The following is a 7,716-nucleotide window of genomic DNA, read 5'->3' as shown; positions in this document are numbered from 1 at the left end:
AAATGTGTGCTTTCTCTTTCCTTTGTCTTTGAAGCATTTGTCTTTATGAGGATTCAGTGAAATTTTCATGTTAGTGCTGACTACAAATAGCATTGATCTGTTTCATATTATTCATCTGACCTTGGGACAGGTTGGTCAGCATTGTGGTAGCACAGTCAGAGGACATCTGGTCTGGTCATCTTTGAGAAACTATTTATGTTGCTCACTGTCCCTCAGAAACACTTGGTCAGGGTGGTGGTACTGCCCATCTTCTGCTTACCGGTGGCCTCCCAAGAAATGGGGACTTGGGTTAGAGATGCTGCTCACTTGAGAAGGTTCAAAGTGAAATCTCCCACCTCCCAGATAGATGTCCTCACTATAGTCAGTGAAGTTCTCATTCAGCAGCTGTACCCCTAACTTCCATGCTCAATAGCTATTGGTACATCTTTCCTCCAAGATTTTTTCTAATCCCTTTTTGAAACCTGACTTTTCTTGAAGTTGTGTCACTGAGTAGCCATACAGGCATGAGCCATAACACCAGCAAAAGAACAAACAAGAGGGGGCTGATCTGTCTTTATAGCCCTATAATAAGAGGTGTTTATGCAGTTGATATTTGTCATCAAAAAGGGAACAGAAACAGATCAGGCAGAAGCTTTATTAAATATTGTCCTCTGTATAGGTGTATGCAACATATATTGTGTCCCTGCCACTTTAACTGAAGAAGTATGATCGTGTGATGAGACAGCAGAGATGGTTTCTATCCCCAGTGTTGCCATAGACTTCATGCATAACCTCAGCAAAAATCACTTTATAGAGTGGGTCCCAGTTTTCCCATATGTAAATAGGAAAAGAATTTGTATTTTCTGACTGGCATGTTGTAACTGATTTATTCATTGAAGTGTATAAGGATTTGAGATTTTGGGTGGAGAGTTACTAAACATTTCATATAGTAGCTTGTACTTTCCCTTTCTCTAACTTCTAATTCATATGCCACTGCTTATGTAAAAAAAAAAAAATCAAAACTCCAACTGAAATGAATTAATTCTGTACTGTGAATGGTACACTATCTACAGTATGTGCTGTTTTGGATAAAGCTAAATGTAAAGAGAGATCCCTTAATGAAAGGAAAACAATGTTTCATGTTCCACTGAACAACAAAATATGCAGCTGGCTCTCCTTTGTGTTTGATTATAAAGTTTTTTGAGAAGATAAAGCCTTCTGGCAATACATCAAACCTTCCTGCTTGGTTTCAGTCTAACAACTCCAAACTGAGTACTTCTTTACAACTTACCCAGAGCATTGCTCTTTAGAATGTCCTTAGGTTTTCCTCCAGGCTATGGCAGCTATAGTATATGTTGAAGGATTTGTCACTACAGATATTAATGCACCATCAAATAGAGAAATTCTTTTTAACTCTGTGTCAAATGCAAAATTATTATCACTAATACAAGAACTTAAGTGTTTCATATTTTAAACTAATATATTTTCATTAACATAGCTCTCATCAAACATGGGGGAGACCATAGCAGACAAACTCGGGTGACCTTGGATTGACTCAGCATTGAATTTTTTAATTGAATACATGATAGGACAGAGAATCCAGATCCTTCACAGGATGATATGGACCATAAGAAAAACACTTCTTTTTTCTCAAATCTATGTTGTTACCTATATAGTTGCTCATAAATTAACCATGCCTATCTAAATAAAGCTTCACATGCAACAACAATATTAACATGAGCATCTCACTGATCTCATGAGTATCCTTCAAATGTAATTTCATGACATCTCACACTTCTTTGGTAGATAAACTTTACTACAGTCACACTAAATTTGGGTAAACAGGATTTTTATGAGGGCTAGGTGGTAGTCTGTACCATCTGCTTGGCTTTCTTCACCTCATCAAAGGTAGGAAGGTTCCAAGATCATCTCTGACTGGATGTGGTGAGATGGAGTTGAGTGCACTTTCATAAAAACAGTCTTGATTGAGAACATCTTCAAATTGCTTCTTCCATAGGGTTGTTGATGGCTCCCCTTTCCTTAATCAGATTTCCTCCATCCTTAGGTCTCAAGGCAGTTGGTCCCTGAGTGCTCATACCAGAGGTGGCTTTGGGAGCACTGAAAAAAAACACACAGGATTAACTAAAGTAAAGGGAACATAATTTCTTTTCATAAATTCATAGATGCAGGGTCAGAAGGGACCTTGTAGATCTTCTAGTCCGACCCCCTGCCTTGGGCAAGACAGAAAACTGGGCTCAAATGACCCCAGCCAAGTAAACGTCAAGCCTCCTCTTAAAGACCCCCAGGGTAAGAGTCATCACCACTTCCCTTGGAAGTTGGTTCCAGATCCTAGCCACCCTGACTGTGAAGTAGTTCTTATGGATGTCTAATCTAAACCTTTGTCCATGATCAGGATGTTAGCAAGTCAGAAAGAGACAGCTAGTCCCATGCCAATTGTGCGAGGCCATTAGTATCTTGAACTTTCCCGTTTCTTAACATCATGATCTTTGTTTCCAAATGCTTTAGCATTTGTGGGCTGAGTTAACCTCTGATATCCTGCAGTACACACAACAAGACTTGCTTGCCAAAGTGATTTTTTTCAGCTCTGCAAAATGTCCTCTTAGACCCTCGGCTCTAGCCCAGAAGACCATGAGTCACTGACAAAGAAGTGAATGCAGTCTCTCTAGATCACAAACTCAGAAAAATCCCTAATATGTCACTGTTGCTTTGAAATGTTTATTCAACATTGTTTATTGAATTACTCTAGAAATGCTGAGAAAAGCCCCATCAGTTGGGTGTGGTTCTGGGAAAATGATTTAAGATGATATATTTCCCACTATAAAACTGAAAAAAGAGGAAAAAGAAAAAAAAATACCTCTAGATAAAAATGGTGGGAGATCTCGGATTTTAGAATAGTTGTAGGACTTAATAATCCTCAGTAGGGACTACTTTCTTGGTTTGTTTTGGAAGCAAAAATATGATAATATTTTCATGAACGTTTGAAAAATCACTTCCAATGAACTGAGTGAGCTCCTGCTTAGATTTTCACCAAACCTAAAGAGCCTTGTTGTAATCAATAGGAACGTTAAGTGTACAAGGAATGCAATATTATTAATTACAAATGATTATCTATTTTAAACTTCAGTTTTATTATTCTAGCAGGGTCAGCTAATGCAATTGACAGCATGTTTCAAAAAAGAGAAATACTATTGTAAAAAAAAATTCAAAGTTGGAAGGGTTTGAAACAAGGCCCAGTTTGCATTTTAGGAAAGGGGTTTTGTTTTAATTTTATTTATCGGGGCTATTTTTTTAAACAAAAACATCCTTGCAATGTTTGGCAACAATTTTCATTCACCAAAAGCCCACTGCAAATTGCATAAGTGCCAAAAAGGCCACTTATGCAGCTGGAAAATTGCCATTTAGGCCAACAAAGGGTAGCAGAATTCTTCCCATTGTTTATGACTATAGGCCTTCTTCAGTACAAAACCATTTGTTTGAAAAAAAAATGAACTGGTTTTATTCATACACATAAGACCTTTTTAATTCTGGCAACCTAAGCCTTTTCCTCCTTTGCTTCTAGCAGTATGGCCTCCTGCTAGAATCAATATATATTGGGGTGACTTGTGGATACACTCCCCCAGAGCCATGCTGCAGTCTCTGCATATTACAGTTTTCAAATATATTTTACAGCCTCATTTCTTATTTTGCTTTTGCAGCAGCTTCAAGAAATAACAAGCCAGCAGCATGCTCAGTGTAACACATTGACCCTGCTGCATTTACATCAGAGATGAATTTGGCTCGTGGCTTTTACATCTGAATAATCCTTTTAACAAACAGTGCAAATCCTGTTCACATACATCGCATATTGCTTAACTCCACCTGAAAGGAAAATATAATCTCCTTCTCACCATAAGTAACTGTCCTTTTTCCCTTTGCTTTTCCTTAAGTAACAGCACTACCACAGCAATCAACAAATGTACCGATTTGCTCAGGGCATACACATTCCAATTTCACTTGAACACATACAATAACACCCTTCAGTTTCACTCAAGACAAGCATAATCCTGACCCCAATCCCAAAACTCAGGAAAATAAAGATGGAGTTAAGAGGCACAAATTGCCTAAGCCAGCAAAAAAACCCTCTTATCTTTTGGGTGGGGGAAAAAAACAGTAAAAATATTTGTTCATTTTTAAAAATGGACATTTTTTTCAGCTGTAATAGATTTTCTGTTCTCCTGGGTTTTTTTAACTTTGGCAAATAAATCTACTATTCCTGTTTCCATTGAGTAATAAACAACCTCACAGTCACCCCAGTATGAGGTGGGCTTACAAGAAGTACATTAGTCCTAACACCAGGTAAAGAGCACTTCTGTGCTCTTCTTGGAATAAAATTCAGCATGGTGTAGGGAACAGTGTAGTGACTGTAATACAGGAAATGGGGCCTATATTCCTGTCTCTTCTACAACCTATGTAGCCCTGGGTAAGTAGTTTCAATTTTCTGTGCTGCTTCTTTCTCTCAGAACCTTTGTTTCTGCTGTCTCTGTAGAACAGTGATTCTCAACCAGGGTGCTCCATGTTGCTTTGAAGGGTGCCATGAGGTGTGAGAAGATTAGCAGATAAGATAAAGGTTGTCCCTGCCTGGCCAGTCTCCCACCCTTACTATCCAGCCCCTTCTCAAGGAGGTAAAATTAGCTTTTGAAATAAGGTACCGCTCAAGTCATGAATGTTATGGAGAGGTGCCTTGGGTCCAATGAGGGGTGCCTTGGGTCCAATGAGGGGTGCCTTGGGTCCAATGACCACAGCTTTGGAATGTAAACTGTGAAGGGTAGGGGCTGTCTATCAGTGTGTGCTTGTGCACTATCTACACAGTAAGGTGGTGGCTCTCAAACTTTTTAGATCCAAAGGACCCCTCATTATACCTAAAGCACCCTGTGGAAAATGTGAGCTCTTAGCTTTCACTCATTTCTTGACTACAGAAAAACGATAGAACAACTCTTCTGTTGCAAAGAACTCAGAAAGACCAACAGAGGAAAATATTTTTAGTGCTATGGATTCCTATTGGAAATATTTGGATTTATCTTGTGAATCATGAAGGTGTTTACACACTTAACAGTGCTAATATTGTGCATGACACTATGGCACCCTTAAAAGGATCTCATAGCACTCCAGAGTGTTACTGAGAATCACTGCAATAGGGCCATCATTTGCATTGGGATTTATAAGTGCTACATTAAAACAGTCAGTACTGTTATTGTGGTGGAGGTGCTCCTGCATTGAGCCACCCACCTCACTGCACCCAACCACCTCCCAGGCTCTGAATGCCTCCCAGGGGACACCTCACATCTGGCTGACCCCCTTCCTGGAGCATACCTGCTAGCCTGGAGGTAAAACTGCCACCACCCAGGGTTGGGCTTGATTCTGGCTCTGCGCCCCCTGGGAAACACAGACCTAGTAGCCCTCGAGTGTACTTGACTCATTTCAAGAACTTGGGATGCCTCCTTCGGTCGGAAGCACAAGTAGTGGTCTCCCTTAGTCGGCCGGACCAAGGGGACCCGAAGGCATAATCTAAATCCACTCCCAATAAGTTTCCCATGCTAGTTACAACAGAGAACTTTATTGGTTACAAGGGGTAGGGTTGGAATAGGGTACAGGGTAGAGCAGTATCAGAGAAATCCCATAGAGCAAACTGGCATGGCTGGGTAGCCTTTGATCAGGTTACCTAAAGAGATAGGGTAAGGTGTGTGCCCTCTGCAGGGCCCAGCCTAACCAAATTGTCACAGAGCAGAGTTTTTGGAGAGAAACAGAGGCAGCCATCTGCCAGAGTTATGAAGAGAGAAAAGTAGCTTAACCATCTGGCGCTTTTAAAATGTTGCTGTACTAGGTTCTATATACTCTCCAATACATTGTGAATGCAATATGAATAGTATATTTGAAATAGAACACAGGACTGACTGTATTACACTCACTTCATTGTTCTACATACTACCTTACACTAATAGCCAACCATAATACTACTGACTATTAGCTGCAATAAGTACATTGTACCAATTCATGCTTTTATTTTAGGGGCCACACCTATCCCTGGGCCGTAATGCCACAAAGCCTCTTGAACTGGAACTCCATTGGCACAAAAGTGAAGAGGCTCCTGACAGGGGCCTACACACTGGGAATTTGCAGAACCCTTGGTCTGAAAGGGTGTGGTTACATGCTACAATTAGCAAAGAGATTTTCACAGGAGTTTCTGTGAGGGCTAGGTGGTAGTATGAACGTAGGGCAAGGGTTTTGTCAGATTTGTCTCACCATAATCTGTTGTCAAAGCATTTGATCTCTCATTCATTCTTCCTTGTAATAAATTCTTTAACTATTCTGTTATTTTGTGGTAAATCATGATTTCTGGGCATACCCATTCAGCAGAGCAAAGGATGAATAAGCTTACACAAACCCAGGTTGTATCTCTGGGAACACCCTGGCATGCTAGGGTTTTATCACACCAACTTTGTTTTCCTCCATAGCTTTTAAGTGTGGGAAGGGTTAAAGTTGACAGGGACAGCAACAGGAAAAGCATCAGAGTCCATATACATCTGGGATCAGAAACTACTCAGTTGGTCAGTTGTAGTAATGGGTGGCAGCATAGACTTCTTTTGTGTGAATAAAGTTAGCAGAGATGTCAATATGAGCTTTAGAAACCAAAGTACCATGGTTGTTCTCCTCCAGTGATAGCAAATGGGAAACGAATATTTGCAAATAGTCATAAATAATAAAAACACCTTGGCCTATAACATTTTTCTTAAATTAACAGGAAGAACTTGAACCCAGTAAACTGCCTTTAAGAGATCCTGTCCAGTCTTGAAGCATAGGGTTTTTGATCAGGCCAGATCAAGTGTGTGAACAGTTTTCAGATATGTAATTTATTTTCTGTTTTGAAAGAAACTGCTAGGCCATGAAAGGCTTGTCAGAGGCATTATCATGTTTTTAAGAGTGCTTTGGGAGTTCAGCAAGAAGAAAGCAATACATTCCTAGCAGATCGCTTCCAAACTAAAATACAATTTCATAAAATATTCAACATCTTTGTGGGCTTATAGTTATACTTATAGGAAACTATTCTCTCAGGATAAAGTACTGAATGTGTTGCATATACAATACAGAAGTACATAATCAGTCCTGATCTTCATCTGCATTGATGGTGGAATTCACCCCTTCCTATACAAAGCCTTTGTTTAGTCCCAGCAGGACTCTGTGGGGTGGCAAAGGTCATAACCCACATTTATGGCCAGGTCATCAATCCGCAGTGGGACTTCCTGTTTGTGCCTCTAGTAAGGAGTTTGGGACCCTGAATTTCCAGTTTCATAAAGGCCCTAAAATAGGTTTCTCCCTTGGCTACATGATCCAATTGTGAACCAGCCAGGACCCATACTCCAGGAAACAAGGTTTTGTGAGATTTACCTACCCATGATGACCCTCCCACAGCCCCATCAAAGAGGCCTTGCACAATCTCTTTGGCTTCCACCCAAAGGACAGAAAAAGCCTGGAAAAGAAGTGGCTTAGAAATAGAAAACGAATGAAATGCAGGAGAGAAAAAAATAAGTGAAATCTACCACTATAATATGGAGTTTTAAAGTGATCATCAGATAAACAGGGATGTCTAGTGATCATGGTACTGAATGTGGGTAGGAGAGCTAATGTCATTCCCAAGTGCTGCCACTTGGGTAACTTACTGCTGTTTCCTTTTGGCCATTG

The 7,716-nt window shown here is 40.1% G+C and overlaps 1 long non-coding RNA gene across 1 annotated transcript in view; it reads right to left on the bottom strand.

Moving 5' to 3' along the window:
• The window catches only part of LOC109312180, a 15,960-nt gene extending 10,315 nt beyond the window's left edge, over window positions 1-5,645 (bottom strand). Inside the window, exons 1-2 of the long non-coding RNA XR_002101715.1 lie at window positions 5,523-5,645; window positions 3,029-3,033 (exon numbers count right to left, since the gene is read on the bottom strand). This is a non-coding gene — a long non-coding RNA (uncharacterized LOC109312180). The remainder of the gene's footprint in view (window positions 1-3,028; window positions 3,034-5,522) is intronic.
• Between the last annotated feature and the right edge of the window lie 2,071 nt (window positions 5,646-7,716).

The sequence above is a fragment of the Crocodylus porosus genome, unplaced genomic scaffold (assembly GCF_001723895.1).
Source record: "Crocodylus porosus isolate Cpor-Errol unplaced genomic scaffold, CroPor_comp1, whole genome shotgun sequence".
Taxonomy (NCBI): domain Eukaryota; kingdom Metazoa; phylum Chordata; order Crocodylia; family Crocodylidae; genus Crocodylus; species Crocodylus porosus.
Note: the sequence above shows the minus strand (reverse complement) of the source record. Positions and strands in the feature narration are given on the sequence as shown.